The sequence below is a fragment of the Esox lucius genome, chromosome 12 (assembly GCF_011004845.1).
Source record: "Esox lucius isolate fEsoLuc1 chromosome 12, fEsoLuc1.pri, whole genome shotgun sequence".
Taxonomy (NCBI): domain Eukaryota; kingdom Metazoa; phylum Chordata; class Actinopteri; order Esociformes; family Esocidae; genus Esox; species Esox lucius.
In genome coordinates, this window is record NC_047580.1 from 26,303,865 (window position 1) to 26,324,795 (window position 20,931).

At 47.1% G+C, this 20,931-nt stretch overlaps 1 protein-coding gene across 4 annotated transcripts in view; it reads left to right on the plus strand.

The window, feature by feature from the left end:
* plxna2 (plexin A2) overlaps positions 1-20,931 on the plus strand; it is a 224,199-nt gene that overhangs the window by 102,282 nt on the left and 100,986 nt on the right. The gene's annotated exons all lie outside the window — the stretch shown is intronic.

Consider the following 20,931-nt stretch of genomic DNA (forward strand, 5'->3'; position numbering starts at 1 on the left):
GCTCCACTGGACTACACCACACTGCACTAGACTACACTAAACTGGACTAGGCTCCACTGGACTACACCACACTGCACTAGACTACACTAAACTGGACTAGGCTCCACTGGACTACACCACACTGCACTAGACTACACTAAACTGGACTAGGCTCCACTGGACTACACCACACTGCACTAGACTACACTAAACTGGACTAGGCTCCACTGGACTACACCACACTGCACTAGACTACACTAAACTGGACTAGGCTCCACTGGACTACACCACACTGCACTAGACTACACTAAACTGGACTAGGCTCCACTGGACTACACCACACTGCACTAGACTACACTAAACTGGACTAGGCTCCACTGGACTACACCACACTGCACTAGACTACACTAAACTGGACTAGGCTCCACTGGACTACACCACACTGCACTAGACTACACTAAACTGGACTAGGCTCCACTGGACTACACCACACTGCACTAGACTACACTAAACTGGACTAGGCTCCACTGGACTACACCACACTGCACTAGACTACACTAAACTGGACTAGGCTCCACTGGACTACACCACACTGCACTAGACTACACTAAACTGGACTAGGCTCCACTGGACTACACCACACTGCACTAGACTCCTACAATGCTCACATAATGCTACTGTAAGATTCACAACATTACCTCACTATTTTACAGTACTACACTACTGTACTATTCAACTTGATAACAGTTATGTGAGTCAGCCAGTCAGCCATCCAGTTAGTTGGTCAGCCAGTAAGTCAGTCAGCCAGTCAGCCATCCAGTTACTTGGTCAGCCAGTAAGTCAGTCAGCCAGTCAGCATGACAGTAAATTAGCCAGTAAGTCAGTCGGCCAGCTAGCCAGTAACTCAGTCAGCCGGTCAGTCAGTATGTCAACCAGCCATCTAGTAAATCAGTCAGCCAGTCAGTCTGTGATCTTCCCACAATCCCTGATTAATGTGGTGTCATCCCTAATCTGGTCTCAGAGATGCTATATAAGGGCTGTGCTATGCTAGGGTCAGGGGTGAAGGCCAAGGCATCAATCCCCAGGGCTGATGTTTCCTCCGGGTGCCCTGAGCCTTCAGGAGCCACAGCCGTCTAACCGACTGTCTGACAGCTTCACTTGATATTGACACCTGGACAAACCAGGATAAATCCCCCTGTCAATACAGCTGTGCCAGATTATTGATGAAGCCATTTAGCTTCTCATTTTCCCTCCTGCCTACTGTAACCTGGAGCTCTCTGTGTGTGTGTGTGTGTGTGTGTGTGTGTGTGTGTGTGTGTGTGTGTGTGTGTGTGTGTGCATGTGCGTGTGTCTGTGTGTGTGAGATATTTAATGAATGTGAGATTTTTAGTTAGGTCAGAACGGGAAGAAGGTCAAAGGTCAACAAAGGCTGTGTATCAAAGTACATGGGGTCACATGACAGGGTCAGTCTGGAGATGGTGGGTCTAGAGTTGTGTGAGAACCTATATCTATATGACTAATGGCTGTGTGTGTGTTTGTTTGCATTTACATGCCATATGTTGTCTGTGTCTCTAAAGGCCACTAATAGCGGTCCATGTTAGCCCTGTCCCTGTCTCATACCTCTGGCACGTGTATCGCCACCGTCTGAAGTTGTGCCCTCAGCGCTAACCTCCTCCAGTCTGCTAACAGTGCCGCTAGCTCATTAGCATAAATCCCTGAGTATGCATTGTTAATTGACTTAAACCAGGATTAGTGTTAATCAGGCAGTGTGCCCTGGAACCGTGGTCCAATCCTAACTTCATTATTTGATAGGAGCACGGTGAGCACACGTACTGTCAGCCCTCATTAAGGCAGTTGTTAATAGGAGGGTCCCAGACACACCCCCCCCCCCCCAGTCCTCCCTCCCTGCCGTGCTCCCTCTTTCCAACCCAGCCCCTCCCACCCTGTCCTCCATACATCCCTCCCTCTCTTTACATCCTTCCAGCCCCCCTTTCCTGCCTGTCCTCCCACACTCGAACCCCGACCCCAACCCTCTCCATAATGCTCAGGTCAATACTAAACTCCTCACACAAAAGCCACGGTTGCCCTGTCCTCCGTGCAGCCAGGGAAGGTTAATAACACGGCCTCACCAAGATGCTTCCTGGTTTTCGTGGGTTACTCGTTTTAGTCTAGTCAATACAGAAGGTTCTACTGTGTGCCAGTAATGGAGGCGGGGGAACTGTCTGAAGTCTGTACCTTTCCAGCCTTGCTGCCATCTCTCCCCCACTCAGCCAGCCTGCGCGTTGGGAGGGTTATCACCCTGTTGTCGGTTGGTCTGACTCTCTGTCTGTTTAGCGTCTGCTTACGCTCTCAGTTTCATTACATCTGTTCCACCGACACCAGGATATACACTTATAATTCCTCAGCCAATGTAGGAATGTGGGAATGATGGTCAGCCAATGTAGAAATTTGTTGCGGACAGCGGACGTGGTCAGTTAACGTGGTCAGTTTGGCACAGAATGTTCACTATTAAAGACATCAGAGACTGTTGCGTGATTGAACTTGTTTCAAGGCCCAATTATCCCGAAACCTGTACCTCTTGATATCTGATTACGCTGATTAGGAGCATAGCACAGCATCTGTATTTATTAGCCCTCCTTGGCTGTTGTTCAGCTACGCTGAGTGAATAAGAATTGACTTAAACTTTCTCTCTCTAGCTGGCTGTTCTCTCTGTGTCTGAGGGCCTCAGCAAAGGTGGACTGGCAGGATAATCAGAGAACAACACTAATTAAGATGGTACCCTGTCATCAGTTGTCATCTCTGTCTCAGTGTGTCTGTGTGTCTTCTGTATAATGTCATCCAGCTCTTTGTGTATGTTTCCCCGCGAGCCCGCAGAATCCCCCAGCATCCTTTGTTGCTAGTAATGGTGGCTCGGCGCTTCATTCTGCTAATTGTAGGCTTTAATTGCAATAATTATTTACAAGCCTAATTAAAGCAGTCGGTGTCTGGGGGAGTTGGTGAGTGCCAGTTCACGGCATCCGGCTGGCTGTAGTTAGTTGTGTCTGACTGTCTGTCAGGGGGACAACAGCAGACACTGGCGGTGGTGGAGGGAGGAATGGCGGGCTACTATCATTAATGTTTGTCATCTAATTGGAGGAGGCAGTGGGGTAGTGGGTGCTTGGGTTTGTACGCGTGTGTGTTTGTGTCTCTGTTTCTCTTTCTCTGCTGTGCTCAAAGACAGTCCTGCTCCCCAACCCAGCGCTACCCCTCTCCCCTTTTCTCTCCGTCTGTCTGTCTGACTATAGCGACAGTCTGTGATGCATAATGACTCGATCTTCCTCTGCTGCCAGTGGAGATGGGACAATAACAACAGCTACTTCTTCGGTGCTCTTGAGACATTTCCCAGTGGTGTCATGGTCCTGAGGTACCGTGGGGAATGCTGGGAGTCCTGAGGGAGGGAGAGACTTGGACACAGGCTAGTTAGAGAGCACAGCCCACACAACAGGCTCTGAGCCGTAGACAGTGGAGCCAATATGGCCGTGTTGTCTGTGAGTAGTGAGCCACTCTGCTTTTATTTCTTCTGAAGAATGCTGTAGGGCCTTGTCTCAGTCCTTCTGGCTGTGTATAACACTAGCTGTCGGGATGTAGACCTCCCAGACAGGGAGGAGGAAATGTGCAATGAGTAGAGAGAAGGCCAAGAGTGAGCAACGTTTTCATCAAGGCAAAGGGTGGCTACATTGACGAATCTCAAATAGAAATATATTTTGATTTGTTTATGACTGCACTACATCATTGGGTATGTGTTATTTTAATAGTACCCGTATAACACCAGTCTCAACATCAACAGTGAAAAGGCGACTCTGGGATGCTGGGAAGAGTTCCAAAAAAAAGCTGTATCACACACTGACCAATATAAAGGAAATATTAAGATGAACAAAAGAACAAAGACCCTGGACAGAGGAAGATTGGAAAAACGGGTTATGGACAGACAACGTTTGAGCTGTTCGGATCACAAAGAAGAACATAAGTGACACGAAGGCCAAATGAAAAGATGCTGGATGTGTGCTTGACACTGTCTGTCAAGCATGGTGAAGGCAATGTGATGACCTGGGGGTGCTTAGGTGGTGGTAAAGTGGGAGATTTGTACAGGAGAAAAGAGATCTTAAAGAAGGAAGTCCATCACTCCATTGTGCAACGCCATGCGCTCACCATGTGGGTGGCGTTTGATTGGAGACATTTCCCTCCTATAACAGGACAATGACCCAAAGCACAGCTCCAAACTGTTCACGAGCTATTTAGGGAAGAAGCAGTCAGCTGGCATTCTGTCTATAATGGAGTGGCCAGCACATTCACCCGGATCTCAACCCTATTGAGCTGTTGTGGGAGCAGCTTGACTGTATGGTATTTTAGTGCCCATCAAGCCAATCCAACTTGTGGGAGGTGCTTCAGGAAGGATGGGGTGAAATGTCTTCAGTTTACCTCGACATAACAACTAGAATATCTAAGGTCTGCACGGCTGTAATTACTGCAAAAGGAGAATTTTATGACCGAAGCAAAGTTTGAAGAACACAAGTATTATTTCAGTTAAATAATTTTTCAATTAAACCTCGTCAATTGCTATATTTTTCATTCATTTTGCTATATATCCTATAAAAAAATAAAATTCTAAGTGACCCCAAACTTTTAAATGGTAGTGTACATGTATGTGTGTATATATACCGATCAGCCATAACATTATGACCACCAGCCTAATATTGTGTAGGTCCCCCTTTTGCTGTGGTATCTGGCACCAAGACATTAGCAGCAGATCCTTTAAGTCCTGTAAGTTGTGACGGGGGGCCTCCATGGATCGGACCTGTTTGTCTAGCACATCCCACAGATGCTCGATTGGATTGAGATCTAGGGAATTTGGAGTTCAGGTCAACATTTTGAACTCGTTGTTGTGTTCCTCAAAACATTCCTGAACCATTTTTGCTTTGTGGCAGGGCGCATTATCCTGCTGAAAGAGGCCAAAGTCATCAGGGAATACCGTTGCCATGAAAGGGTGCACATGGTCTTCAACAAAGCTCAGGTAGTTGGTACGTGTCAAGGTAACATCCACATGAATGGCAGGACCCATGGTTTCCCAATGCATCACATTGGCTTGCCTCTGCCGGCTTGCCTTCTTCCCATAGCATCATGGTGCATCATGATGCTATGTGTTCTCCAGGGAAGTGACGCATACGCACCTGGCCATCTACGTGATGTAAAAGAAAATGTGATTCATCAGACCAGGTCACTGTTCCATTGCTCTCTGATGCTCACATGCCCAATTGTAGGTGTTTTCAGTAGACAGGGGTCAGCATGGGAACCCTGACTGGCAACAGACTGCGATGCACCTTTCTATCTGTACCAGCTTTAACTTTTTCAGCAATTTGAGCTACAGTAGCTCGTCTGTTGGATCAGAGCACACGGGCCAGCCTTCGCTCCCCACATGCATCAATGAGCCTTGGCCGCCCGTTGCCCTGTCGCCGGTTCACCACATTTCCTTCCTTGGACCACTTTTGATAGGTACTGACCCCTGCAGACCGGGAACACCCCACAAGGGCTGCAGTTTAGGAGATGCTCTGACCAAGTTGTCTAGCCATCAGAATTTGGCCCTTGTCAAAGTTGCTCAGATCCTTACGCTTGTCCATTTTTCCTGCTTCTAACACATCAACTTAAGGACAGAATGTTCACTTGCTGCCTAATATATCCCACCCACTGACAGGTGCCATGATAACGAGATTATCATTGTTATTCACTTCACCTGTCAGTGGTAATAATGTAATGACTGATGGGTGGATATATATATATATGTTAATATATGTGGGTGTGCATCCATACATCCATACTGTGCGTATTCTAAACAGGCCTTGGGTTGGTCAGGCCTGGTTTGACAGGCTGCTTGGTCAGGCCTGGTTTGGCAGGCTGGTTGGTTGGATGTCTGCTGGTCCTGGCTGCCCGGTGCCCTGCTTGCCTGTGAGCGTGGCCATGCTGCCAGTCCTGCATCATATGCTGTGTGTCTGGGCTCCAAATGGCTGTGCTGCTGCGGTAAACAGGGAGCGCTGTGAGAGCTGATTGTTTTCCTGCTGAACACAGTGGTGGTGGCAGCTCTGACCTTATACTGCCCGGAATACAGCAGGCTGGGAAGGAAGGAACAGCAGGCCCTTTGATTTTTATCCTCTCCATTCTCGCCCCCTTTCTCTCCCTCGTCCTGTCTCTCTCAACCTCGTTCCCTCGTCCTGTCTCCGTCATCCTCTCTCTCTCGTCATCTATCAGTCAGTCAATCTGTCATCCTCTCTCGCTCATCCTTTCTCTCTCATCCTCTCCCTCTTGCTCCCTCCTCTGTCCCTCCTCTCTCCCTCTCCCTCTCTCTCTTCCTCTCCCCCATCCTCCATCCCAACCTAACAGAGCTGTCAGCCAGATCTGCAGTGATGGATGTAGTCTCTCTCTATGTTCTATCCTGTTCAGTGTTGGGTCCATTCAGTCTGAAGGCCTGTCTCTCTCCTCTCCTGGCAGGGAGGATATGCAAATGTCTCCTCTGGTGATTTGATGCAATAACACAGTGTGTCCCTATAGAGGCCTATTGATATGCTAATGAGTGGATAGAGGAAATAGTCCAGCCACACTGGGACAGTTTTATTCTAGACCCTCCTGTCGGCACAGACTCACAGAGAAACAACAAGTGAATGACAGACAGACGCTGTTCAGGAGATGTATATTAGTTAGATTGTGTGTGTATGCAGCAGTAATAGTGGTGTCATAACTAACTATAAGGAGCAGTTGGCTGTCAGTATATAGGATGGCTGTCAGTGTATAGGATGGCTGTCAGTATATAGGATGGCTGTCAGTGTATAGGATGGCTGTCAGTATATAGGATGGCTGTCAGTGTATAGGATGGCTGTCAGTATATAGGGTGGCTGTCAGTGTATAGGATGGCTGTCAGTGTTTAGGTTGGCTGTCAGTGTTTAGGATGGCTGTCAGTGTATAGGATGGCTGTCAGTATATAGGATGGCTGTCAGTGTATATGATGGCTGTCAGTTAATAGGATGGCTGTCAGTGTTTAGGATGGCTGTCAGTGTTTAGGATGGCTGTCAGTATATAGGATGGCTGTCAGTGTTTAGGATGGCTGTCAGTATATAGGATGGCTGTCAGTGTTTAGGATGGCTGTCAGTGTTTAGGATGGCTGTCAGTGTATAGGATGGCTGTCAGTGTATAGGATGGCTGTCAGTATATAGGATGGCTGTCAGTGTATAGGATGGCTGTCAGTATATAGGATGGCTGTCAGTGTTTAGGATGGCTGTCAGTATATAGGATGGCTGTCAGTGTTTAGGATGGCTGTCAGTGTATAGGATGGCTGTCAGTATATAGGATGGCTGTCAGTGTATAGGATGGCTGTCAGTATATAGGATGGCTGTCAGTGTATAGGATGGCTTTTGGGTCTAAACTCCACTAGCTGTGTTTGGAGGAAGAAGAAGGATGAGTACATCCCCAAGAACATCATCCCAACCATGAAGCATGTAGGTGGAAACATCATTCTTTGGGGATGCTTTTCTGCAAAGGGGACAGGACTACTGCAACGTATTGAGGAGAGGATGGATGGGGCCACGTATCGCAAGATCTTGGCCAACAACCTCCTTACCTTAGTAAGAGCATTGAAGATGGGTCGTGGCTGGGTCTTCCAGCATGACAACGACCCGAAACACACAGCCAGGGCAACTAAGGAGTGGCTCCGTAAGAAGCATCTCAAGGTCCTGGACCTGATCCCAATAGAAAATCTTTGGAGGGAACTGAAAGTCTGTATTGCCCAGCGACAGCCCTGAAACCTGAAGGATCTGGAGAAGGTCTGTATGGAGGAATGGGCCAAAATCCCTGCTGCAGTGTGTGCAAACCTGGTCAAGAACTACAGAAAAAGTATGATCTCTGTAATTGCAAAGGTTTCTGTACCAAATATTAAGTTCTGCTTTTCTGATGTGTAAAATATTTATGTCATCTAATAAAATGCAAATTAATTAATTAATTAATTGTTTTAGATTCCGTCACTCACAGTTGAAGTGTACCTATGATAAAAATGACAGACTTCTACATGCTTTGTAAGTGGGAAAACCTGCAAAATCGGCAGTGTATCAAATACTTGTTCTCCCCACTGTAGTCTGCTGTACTTGATGTAATCGGCTAAACTGTTCCTCTGAGAGAGAATGTTTACTCTGAGTTTTTAACCCTGCGGTATCTAAAGCTAGTTAACCTGCCCGGATTATAACACATTCTACAGTGAAAACAGCCCTTGCGAGGATTGTGGCGAGACCAAGAAAGAGATAGCGGGGAGAGAGTGTGGGAGCAGGGCAGAGGGAGAATTTGGTCTCATTATGTTGGTTTTCTCTCCTATAACATTTTCCCAAACAAAGAGATTGTCAAAAAGATCTCTCCCTCATTCCATCTGTTTTGCCTTCCCTTGTTTACCCGTCTGTACCTCTCGCTCTGTCTGGGACACAGGTTTTTACTGTCACACAGACATCCATTACATAGCACTGTCTTCATAGGGCCACACCATTGGTGAGGTGCCCTGGTCAGCGTGGGTCAGGTGAGGTCTGTGTGATACATACGACTGCACGCACAGGAGGAGTGTCTGTCGTGTTAATTGAGTCTCTTCTCACGGATGCAGTTCACACAGGGGATTGTGGTGGGATCTGAGTGGAAGGTCTCTGTGCCACCTGAGTCTGGTTGGTTATCAATCCCCCTCTACTAACACCCCTCCCACTACATCCTTTCCACCTCACAAACATCCTGCTGCTCTGTGCTCCAGAGCCTCACAAACACACACACACACACACACACACACAATCCTCAACCCATAGACCCAAAGCCCAGGAGCCATGGGGTGCAGCCAGACTCTGAGAAGACAAAGAACACACTGACACACACACATGTCAACAAAGACTATGTGTATGTATGTATGTATGTACATATATACGGTCACACACAAAGACAAAGACCATATATCTACAAAAAATGTTTACACTGACACACACACACACAAAAGGACATGTCAACAAAGACTACCTTATATCGAAAAAGAACACTCTGACACCCTCCCTTTGCTAGACCATAGTAAACCTCTCTGTGTGACTAGTCTGTCTAAATCAATACTCACCTCACCCACCGGCAACACTTAGTTTGCCAGGGTGACTCCATCCACACACACAGACTTACGTTTGTCCACATGCCTGTTGATGTTCAGGAGGAGGTTTTATTAACTCGTCATATGTGGAATACAGCTCATTACTGGGCTGAAAGACGGACACACAGACAGATGTGGCGATCGGGGAGAAAGAGCAGACGTCTCTACTGTATCTTCATTCCCTTCCTCAGCCTCTGTTAAGATCTATCACTCTCCCTGTGTCTGTCTGTTCCAACCAACCCAGCACTCTACAGGGCAGGACATCAATAGAGTCTCTATTGCACATTCAGTGTTAGCAGAAAAATAGAGGCTTCTGCAGCCTGGCACTCTAACTGCTTTAACCTTTAGACAAGCGGGGAGGAAGCTTCTTGTTCAACCCCTTAATTTCTACCACGCTGAAAAACCAGTGTGGACACACATAGTTATGTGGTGCTGAAGGGCCAGCACGGAGTCTTTCTGCCTTGTCTCTCTGCCCCGCCCTTCAGTAAGTCTGTCTCCCCGTCTGTCTGTCTCCCCGTCTGTCTGTCTTCCCATATGTCTGTCTCCCCGTCTGTCTGTCTCCCCGTCTGTCTGTCTCCCCGTCTGTCTGTCTCTCTGTCTGTCTGTCTCCCCGTCTCTCTGTCTGTCTGTCTCCCCATCTCTCTGTCTCCCCATCTGTCTGTCTCCCCGTCTGTCTGTCTCCCCATCTGTCTGTCTCCCCGTCTGTCTGTTTCTCTGTCTGCCTCCCTATTTAAGTCTGTCTGTGTGCTGGATGTATGTTGGACAGCTGGGTAGTGAATGACTGGCTGTCTGACAAGCTAAGAGCATAGAGGAGAGGACGAAAGCTGCCAGGTACCCATCAAACGCTGTGTGTCGGTCCCCACCCCTCCATTGCAACACACTACACACAGGGCTGCGCTGCTGGAGCCGTTGTTAGCTGCCAGAACAGGAGAGGGGGCGGGAAGGATGCTGGGAGGCACAGTGAGAGGGACGGGACCTGGGGAGACACAACCATGCCCCTGCAGGAACACTCACACCCGGCTTTGGTGTAATGCCCCACCTGAATGTGCATGGGTCCTTCATCCCTGGGGAGACCAGAGGGGGCTGAGCCTGTGTACAGCATGTATGCCATTTCCTCCCCTCACTGCATAGCCTCCTGTCTGAAGAACAGGGTTGTCCACAGCTGTGGAATGCTGGCGGCCTTCATGCATCCTGCCTGCTCAGCTGTCTGATCGCTGCCTTCAATACACCTCTTCTTACTCAGTCTCTCTCCCAGAAGAGAATTATTAAAGGCTAGGGAAATACATTCATACATGTGTTCTGTTCTGTAGTTCCCTTTGAGAAGGCAGATCAGCTAGGGGAGGTGTGTGTTGGGTTTTACTTCCTTTGTCTGGAGCTCTTTGATGCTATGGCAGATGTTGGAGGAGAGTGCACTTTCTCACCCACGGTCTTTCTCCCAGTCTCTGTCTCAGACTCTGTCCCAGTCTCTGTCTCAGTCTCAATCCCAGTCTCTGTCCCAGTCTCTGTCTCAGACTCGGTCCCAGTCTCTGTCTCAGTCTCAATCCCAGTCTCTGTCCCAGTCTCTGTCCCAGTCTCTGTCTCAGACTCGGTCCCAGTCTCTGTCCCAGTCTCTGTCTCAGACTCGGTCCCAGTCTCTGTCTCAGTCTCTGTCTCAGACTCGGTCCCAGTCTCTGTCTCAGTCTCAATCCCAGTCTCTGTCCCAGTCTCTGTCCCAGTCTCTGTCTCAGACTCGGTCCCAGTCTCTGTCTCAGTCTCAATCCCAGTCTCTGTCCCAGTCTCTTTCCCAGTCTCTGTCTCAGACTCGGTCCCAGTCTCTGTCCCAGTCTCTGTCTCAGACTCGGTCCCAGTCTCTGTCTCAGACTCTGTCCCAGTCTCTGTCCCAGTCTCTGTCTCAGTCTCTTTCTCTGTCCCAGTCTCTGTCCCAGTCTCTGTCTCTGTCCCAGTCTCTGTCTCAGTCTCAATCCCAGTCTCTGTCCCAGTCTATGTCTCAGTCTCTGTCCCAGTCTCTGTCTCAGTCTCAATCCCAGTCTCTCCCAGTCTCTCTCAGTCTCTGTCTCACTCACTGATGCTGGGCCACTATTACTCTTCTAATTCTAAACACATATGTACATGCACTTACTACTAGTTCAGGTTTCATTACTCAGAGAAACCCGTTCATCCTTGAATAAATGAATGTGTGTTTTTATGTAAGTTTATTAAGGGATCAATGTAGCGTTAGGATGAGATGGGAGATGCACAGAGAGGGAAATGAGAGCATGTCTGATTTGGGTCAGGATACAGTACTGTAGCTACATGTCTGTTTGGGTCAGGATACAGTGCTATAGCTACATATCTGATTGGGTCAGGATACAGTACTGTAACTACATGTCTGATTTGGGTCAGGATACAGTACTGTAGCTACATGTCTGTTTGGGTCAGGATACAGTACTGTAACTACATGTCTGATTTGGTGTGGATACAGTACGATAGGTACAGTCTGTTTGGGTCAGGATACAGTACTGTAGCTACATATCTGTTTTGGTCAGGATACTTTTTTTGGAGCTACAGTTTGTACCACACTCTCCCCCAGGCACCTACCTTTTCCCATGCGTCAGTCATAAATCAGTCATAAATTCAACAGGATGTATTTTACATTCTCTTTCTTTGGACATTTTCCTTCTCACCCTGATTCAGACCCCGCCTTCTCCCCAGCATGCACACTCACCCTCACACACACACACACACACACACACACACACACACACACCAACAACAGCTTTTTAGACTACCACTGAGCGTTACCTATAATCAATTTTGTCCCCTGCTGCTGAACTCCAATGCCACCGGTTTGATAGAAGCTTGTGCGTTTCCGTCCGTGCCTCTGAAACCTCCGCCTGAACCTTCGCATGTTTATGTTATGTAAACTCCTTGTCGTCACGGGTTCAGACTCCGGTCATCAGATCACCCCACAGAGGCTTCCCTCCTCACCCCCGTCTAGGCTGTCCCGTTCATCTGCCAGTCTGCTGGCTCCGTCTGATGCCAGAGTCTGCTCCTTGACACTCAGAGGGGGGAAGGGGGGATGGGTCAGCGTGTGTCTTTAGCGCAGTCTGTGTGGGTTAAGAGGGGTAGGAGGTGTTTTGAGCTTCTTGGCACTGCTTGGCCTGGCAGCAGCCATGGTGGCAGTTTGCCCGCCGTAGCCTACATTCACCCCCCCCCCCCCCCCCGCTGTGATGTCACCTGACTCGCAGTCTCGTTTCCTCTGCTGTTCTTGACACTCTCCTGGCAGAGCAGGCCACAACTTTACGATACCAGAGAAACTGCATGTGCAATACCACTGCTAAAAAGTCTTATACATCAAGAGTGACATTTAAAGAGTACAATTAAAGCATTGTTTCTTTATTTTGAAGGAAATAAAATAAAAGCTATTGTTATAGAATCAACCGATATATAAAATATTGGCCTTAAATATGTCTCTGACCATATAGAATTCCTAGTAAGATTACACATTGTGTACTTGATATATATCTACTAAATGATCATTTCTTATAACATTTTTGAATATATTTTTGTAAAATACACTGCAGTGAGCACCTCATATTTAAGATAAATAGAACGTCCAATTAAGCATCCAAACATCCAACGTGCATGGCAAAAACAAGCTAGGTTTGTTAGCAAGTTTAGTTATGCCATTGTTTGTTTTCTCATTGTCTCAAAATTATCATTGTCACAATATTATCATGAATCAACATTGTCATGATCTCTGATTAGGTTTCTTTCGTACCTGAATTCATCGTTGAGCTCAGGTATGAAAGTAGTAATGAGAATGCTCCGACGTTCAGCCGATAACAAAATTTGGAGGGAGCAAGATTTTTGTATTTTTTATTGTGGTTAGCAATTTTAAATAACATCTTAAGCTCCCTCCTTGTTGCTAACACAGACGGTATGCCTCATAGCATATGTTTGCACGTAGAAGTTATCCGTGAGCATGGTATGCTCAGTTATAGGCGTGAAGGTGTGAACATATGCGATCTGTGGGAGACAACTCATCGGTATCAGATACTAAAAGGTGCAGAATGTTAACTAACTACTATGAGGTTTTTGTTTTCTAAAGGTATCTCCACACCACACTCCCGATGTTATTTGTCGTCTAGTGGGCTGTTATACATCTCTGTGTTCCATGACGATAGTGAATTGCTGTTCTTGCAAAGGTTGGTTTAATATAATGTGGATACGTTTGCCATTATTTGAATAATAAAGGTGCTTGTGTAAAGCCAACATCTTACAAAAAGATCCATGGAAATGACTCTGTGTTGAACGCAACCTGTCATGAGGAGGAAACAAGGGTAATGTAACTTCTTACCAATGTTAACAGTCATGCGGGTACTGAATCGTACATGGCCTTGTGTATGTGAATGCTTCATCATTTCTGTTGATTAGCTCATTGGATTTTTCTCAGATGTTTTTGTCCATGAACGTCTGGCCAATGTGAGTGTGTGTGTGTATATGTGCATTCGGTTCACACCGTGGAAATAATACAAGGTTAAACAGTATAAAAAAGTTTTCCAGCTGAGCTCTGAGTGCCATCAGCTGTATAACTCTCCAGACAAAGATCATACCCCCCAAAGACACAGCCTCTCCACAATCAAGCGCGGTGTGATTAAACTCACTCGCCGTCTGTTTCCGTTTTTCTCTGCTTTTCTCGCTCTGTCTCTATGTCTACCTGGTCTGATTGCATTCCCTTTTACTTCTGAGAAAACAAGAGGATTATGGGAGAGATGGAGAAGGAAAGAGGTTAAAGGTTGCATAATTAATATTGTCCCTGTAATGACCTTTATTGCTGTGAGATTGGTCAGCTTGTTGAATGTCAGAAGGGAGATGGGATGTGTATGTGTGATCTAGGTTTATGTGTCTGTGTGTGATTAAGGTGTGTATGAGTAGGTTGATGTCGTAGGTAGTGCGTGTCCGTGGGAGAGTCGAATCAGACAGGGTTAAGGGGACTTGGGATATACGGGGTCATTAATCCTGCCATGGACTTGCGCCAGTATTTCGCTTCAGCAGACTCTGTTTCTCTCTCTCGCTCTCTCTCGCTCTCTTGTTTTTGTCTCTCAATTAAATTCAAAGGGCTTTTATTGGCTTGGGAAAACATGTGTTTACATTGCCAAAGCAAATATAAAAATGAAAGAAGTGGAAAGAAAAGTAGAAAAACACAATTTTAATTAAGCTGAAAAACAGCAAATGATATTGAACACAAATGTTCCAGAAGCATAAAGCCATTTCAAACGCTGTTTTGTTAGATATGTATGCACAGTGTGTTAACATTGTGCACATCTCTCTCTTTTTCTTTCCGTCAGTGGGGGAAAGTGTTGTGTGTGGATGATCGATGTCTCATTGCACTGACTGGGGGGGGGTGCTGGCTGCTCTCATTAAATATGGATGGGGGTTGGGGTGGTGGGGAGTGAGGGGGGTGACAGGCCGTCCCAGAGGTGCCAGCTGTTTACCACTTGCTCCACTGGGGGTGTGGGGAGAGGTGAGGGGGCTGCGAGGTCAGAGCCTGGCCTGTTGCCTTGGTAACACCTGGTGGAATTGCTTTCCCTCAGCGTTCCGGCATGGCGACAGTGGGGTACTGGCTCCGCGCGCAGTCACACTTGCTTCCATTTCACTGTCTTTGTGGTGACCCCAAAAAGTATTCCCCTTCAAAATCTTATGTGTTCAGTGTGCAATTGTGTACACTCAGTTGCTTATCTTCACAGATGTGTATCAAATCAAGTTGTGCTGATGGAGCATTTAGGTTGATAAATGACTTTATTTACCACATTTTGAGCTCAGCAACATTCACATGGCGATTCAATCAATCAAAGTTATTTTATATAGCCCTTTTTACATCAGAAGCTGTCACAAAGTGCTTTTACAGATACCCAGCCTGAAACCCCAAAGAGCAAGTGACAAGAGTTAATGCACAGTGGTTAGGAAAAACTCCCTGGTAAGAATTCGTAGGGACAAGCTATTTCAAATTATTCTCTGATTTTGTCTGATTTTGTTGCATCTGCAATCTTCGGGACCCAAGCATTCTGGTACAACAGTTGAGCTGTCAGGATTATCTGTGGATGTTGCAAGTTGGTATGTAATGGCAATGACCCTGATCAAACTGCTCCTGACTGTGCCTTGGCAAAGAAATACTGACAAATTCAGATAATAAATTGTGAACCACATCTCATTACAGCAAGCAATGGCACTCAACTTAAAAGAAACCCTATCTAACTAGCTAGCTGTCGCTAATGAGTTTACCGACAGAGCCAACTATAAGCTAGGCTAGCTAAGCTCTAACCCTACAATGTCTGACGTGAACAGCTTGCCTAGCATGGTTCATTTAGACATGCTGCACCAAAATTACCAGTGACTGTTGTCTGAAAGCATGGTTTTCATCTTCAATGCTACTTTTATTCACATTTGCATAGCAGCTGCTGACAGAGGTCTTCCGTTAAGTTACTGCTGGCATGGTTAGATCACTTGAGACTTTGACTCTCTCCTAACCTTCCCTTCCAGTGGGTTTGGATTAGGCGAGGTGTTAAGGAGGAATATGACATTGAAAAAGACCAGCTCTATTGTTGACACAGTGGATTTAACTGTAGCTGATGGTAATGCTAGCATCTGGTTGCAGAGGGAGTGAAAAGAAGATGCACTTCTCCCCTTTGTCAGAATATTCTTGTGTTTACATTTTTATTGACATACAAGATTTAGTAAATGATGGAAGCGATAGAAATACGCAGAGAAATAAACTAAGTGAAACGTCCACTTTTCAATCAGGGAACAGGAGCCCTTTTCTGGCACCCGTGATGGAAAAGCTTCTCTTATACATTGTCAGTTGAATGTTAACTAGCAATACATGTGCCTTTTGTTACCTGAAAGAGCAATATACTGTTTTCTTGTGGCCGTTTGTTTTGAAGGCTTTCATGCTTCAGAAACACTGCTATTATGCAACAGTATGAGCTCATCTGAATTAAGAGGCAATTACATAAAAATATGTCTTAGACTTTTCAGATTATTGTAGATTTAGAACAATGTTGGGACTTTTCTGCTTTTGTGTTTATTTTGGAGCAGAAACCTGTGAATCTCTACGTTTATATTACAAGTAATCAATTTCATAAATATGTGCCTGCAAGCATATTACAGCATGAGTTCCCTGAATGTAAAAGACCAATGTATTTTCTTCCTTTGTTGGATGGGCAAGTTAGATTACAGCCACTTGTCCAGGCAACACCACTACACACACACACACACACACACACACACACCTGCACACAGTCAGTTTCTCTCCTTTCTCCCCTCTATCCATCACAAAGCGTGCATGGCCGGGTCTCAGGACAGCGAGGCCAATGGAGTGTTAGAATGAAATGAACGCTCTGAATGCCCGTTTATCCCTCATGTACAGAAACAGCTTAGAGGAATCCAACTGTTTTCTAATGCTCATATATTGTGATTCTCTACTGTGTGTGTGTGTGTGTGTGTGTGTGCGCGCTGACTTTGAGACTAGTACTGATGTTCTGTCCCAGTGTGCTTTCTCTTCATCTCGCCAGAACTTTTACCTTCTCTTTCTCCCTCTCCCATGTTATGTTCTGACAGCTCTCTCTCTCTCTCTCTCTCTCTCTCTCTCTCTCTCGTTCTCTACCTACCAGGCCACTGCGGGTATACTGGCCTAGAGAATCTGGGGAGCATTATCTCAATGTTCTCAAATCCTTACCACAACATTAAGATGATCCTGTCAGCGTGCGCTTCTCTGTATTTATAGGTGGTACGGAAACAGCCTTTTGTTTTAGCCTGTCAGGGGCTGTAACCTTCCCCTTCACTCACATTACCTGCCCCCTGCCGGGCTCTTCTCATGTCTCTTAGATTACATTATCATTCAATTAGAAGAATTATTCAATTCGTTTACCATATAACAGCAGTGCCTCTACCCCTTGTTGCGTATGGTAATATGCCACTGGCTTCATCCTCGCAGGGTTGTTGTGGAGACCACAGGAGACAGTGTTGAAGGAATATTTGATCAAATACAAAGCAGTACAGCATATTGTCTTTGTCTTCCTTTAAAAGAAATACATCCAGGGAGTGTGAACATACAAACAAAACACACATTCACATGTATGTACAAACACACACACTTACACACCGACACACATGTATTTAGACACACACACACACACACACAGTCTCTCTTGTGTCCTCTTAGGAGAACAGGCCTCTTTGTGCTGTCCTGCTGTGTTGAGTGACTACAGCGTGTGCTGATCTAGCCAACAGCTGCTCTGCCCTCTGTCCCTCGCCTCCACCTCTCTGTCCTCCCTCCATCCCTCCCTCCACCTTTCTGTCCTCCCTCGACCGTGGCACCTCCCCACACGTTGTCCTTGTCACCTACACTATACAGGTCAAAACCGACCAAAAACTCCTCGGTTCTCCCCCTTCCCTTTTCTCTCTTTGTCTTACTCTCTCCGTAAATCTCTGCATTCATGTCTTCACTGTATCAGCCTTTGTGTCCGTGTGCTTGTGCTGTGAGTGACAGGCGGGGGTCTCCCCCGTTGGTCCGGCATTGGGGCCTCAGCCCCCCCTCCCCGCCCCCCCGGCAGCTGGCCTGACATTGTAACGTTTTATGGCCTTGAAATGGATCTGCCTCAGTCAGAGTGAAAGTCTGGGTTTTATTGGTGTTGCACGTGGTTTGAGAACTACTCGGAGAGATAATACTGGCACATGTTGGGTCTTTGTTTGTACTGTTAAACCTCAGATGGACATACATCAGCCAGACAATAACGAATGTAATTGGATGTGTACATTTTCCCTCCTCACTAGCCTGCTCTCTGATGTGTGTGTGTGTGTGTGTGTGTTTTAGTGGTCGTTTGTGTGTGTGGTGGTGTTACTGATGTGTCCAGCAGCCTGTATGAAACTCATTACAGCCTGCCACCTGTTTGTCCTGGAGCACTGAAGTCTGACTGGGTCCATTCCCCCAACCCCCACCTTACCACGTCCAGCCCATCTGAGCTCCCCTCTATGTGTGTGTGTGTGTGTGTGAGAGGGGTTAATGTAACAGGAGTGAGCGTGGAGACTCGTGCACAGAGTACAGCCGCGGTCGACGCCCTGACTTGCGTGTCAATAGCTCCCTTTGTGTTTGGGGGGCCTCAGTACAGACTTAGGGACAGGTGGGAGACTGTAGGTCTCCCTCCCCAGTCCACCCTAGCCCACCCATCCCCAGTACAGGGTGATAGTGTCTTTGAAGAACACTCCGGCCTCTTCAAAGCACCAAAAGGGGTGTTACTCAGCTCCTCCCTCCCAGCGGGCCCAGTCTTAGACTGGCCATGGATCTGAACAGAGAGATGGGGATGAATAACCAGGCAACAGGCCTGTCAATCAGAACTCCCGTGTGTATTTGCATCTTATACCAGCTGCTTTCAAAATAAAGATACTTTCCTAAGGACATAGTTGTAATCATATTGGTTGCTCATTTCTGACTCTGCCTGTAGATCTGAATCTCACTGTAATTCATTCATTGTGAGTCATGCTGTGACTCTGCATTCACTCTGTTAATTTGTTATGTGGAGATAAGCAGCATGGTATCTGACCTTATGACAGTTTGGAGAAGGCTCTCCTGGCACCAGAGATGTGAGCTGGAGAATTCACTCCTGGCTGGATGGGACCAAACAGATGGAGGCAGAGATGTGAGCTGGAGTATTCCTCCTGGCCGGATGTGACTGGACAGATGGACCCAGAGATGTGAGCTGGAGTATTCCTCCTGGCCGGATGTGACCAGACAGATGGACCCGGAGATGTGAGCTGGAGTATTCCTCCTGGCCGGATGTGACCGGACAGATGGACCCAGAGATGTGAGCTGGAGTATTCCTCTTGGCCGGATGTGACCGGACAGATGGACCCAGAGATGTGAGCTGGAGTATTCCTCTTGGCCGGATGTGACCTGACAGATGGACCCAGAGATGTGAGCTGGAGTATTCCTCCTGGCCGGATGTGACCGGACAGATGGACCCAGAGATGTGAGCTGGAGTTTTCCTCTTGGCCGGATGTGACCGGACAGATGGACCCAGAGATGTGAGCTGGAGTATTCCTCTTGGCCGGATGTGACCGGACAGATGGACCCAGAGATGTGAGCTGGAGTATTCCTCTTGGCCGGATGTGACCGGACAGATGGACCCAGAGATGTGAGCTGGAGTATTCCTCTTGGCCGGATGTGACCGGACAGATGGACCCAGAGATGTGAGCTGGAGTATTCCTCTTGGCCGGATGTGACCGGACAGATGGACCCAGAGATGTGAGCTGGAGTTTTCCTCCTGGCCGGATGTGACCTGACAGATGGACCCAGAGATGTGAGCTGGAGTATTCCTCTTGGCCGGATGTGACCAGGCGGATGGACCCAGAGATGTGAGCTGGAGTATTCCTCCTGGCCGGATGTGACCTGACAGATGGATGGAGAGAGACACCAAGGCGTGGCAGCCTGAGGAAGGAAGAGGAAGTGTCATGTCGGTAGAGTAGCGTGGACCTGACTCAGTGGACGTGTGGGTCACACCATCTGGATCACAATCAGTCCCTACAGCAGACCACTGTGTGTGTGTTTGTGTGTTTGAATGTAGATCATTGCCCACTCTATAAACAAGTGCAAACATATTTGTTTTGTCATGCAAAATGTGAAGAGATGTGTGTGAGTGCAGGTTGCTGGGTGAAAAGTCAGTTTACCTTGCTCTCTAATCCCCATGCATTCACTCAAGTGGCAATATCAACACAGTAGTGACACGATGTTCCCATTGCCATAGGCATTCACTGCTGAACATGATGTGTGTGTGTGTGTGTGTGTGTGAGGGTGATGTGCGTTCGTAAGCACTGGTGTTTATTCCCAGAGCCAGTCATTATAACGTTATTAAAGCAGGTCCACTGTAGTGGAGCGACTAGGTTGAGCATTTCTTAGTAGCGAGAGGCCATACCATGGCATCGCAGTGAAATGGAAGAGAGCATCGATCCCACCTATTGACCCGCCTTGGCCGCTGTTCTAATGAATGCCATTACCAAGCGAGCCAAGACACGGCCAGACACAGAGACACTGGTTGGGGGAGGGAGGGCGGCTGGGTTGGGTCCTTTGTAGGAGTGTTTCTTTACAGTTTGTCATTGTGGGAATCATGTTTGGAAAATTGTGTCTTCAGGATACATGTACATGTTCTTTTTTTCCCCCCCCAGCGTCCAGGGAAACACCACATTGGTTAAAAAATGTATTCTGTGTGTGCGTGTGTCTCATAGGGGCCTTGGGACATGGATATGTGTGTCTGAGTGTTTTGTCTTCACAGACAGTGTTTGTACAGGCTCTACCTAGTTGTACAGATGCACTAGGCAACACAAAGGACTGTGTAATGTGCTGGTACGAGGTACGAGGAGAGGCTGGTATGAGGCTGTCCAGATGCTTCGGCAGCCTTCGCTCCCCTGTTCTCCACAGTTCTCCCCTGTTCTGCCCTGTTCTCCCCTGTTCTCTGCTGTTCTCCCCTGTTCTGCCCTGTTCTCTGCTGTTCTCCCCTGTTCTCCACCGTTCTCCCCTGTACTTCTACATTGGCCTGGCTGGAAGGCTGGGGGAGTGAGCAGTTGCATGGTTAAATGAGATGAAATCGATAAGACTCATGACTCAAGTGTCTAATATCCAATGACGTCAATATACCACTAGACATACACATTCATACACCATCCCAATAATACCTAATGCATTATTTAGCATGGATGAATCAAAATGTCTTCAGTTGTCTTCTCTCTTATTGATTTATTCT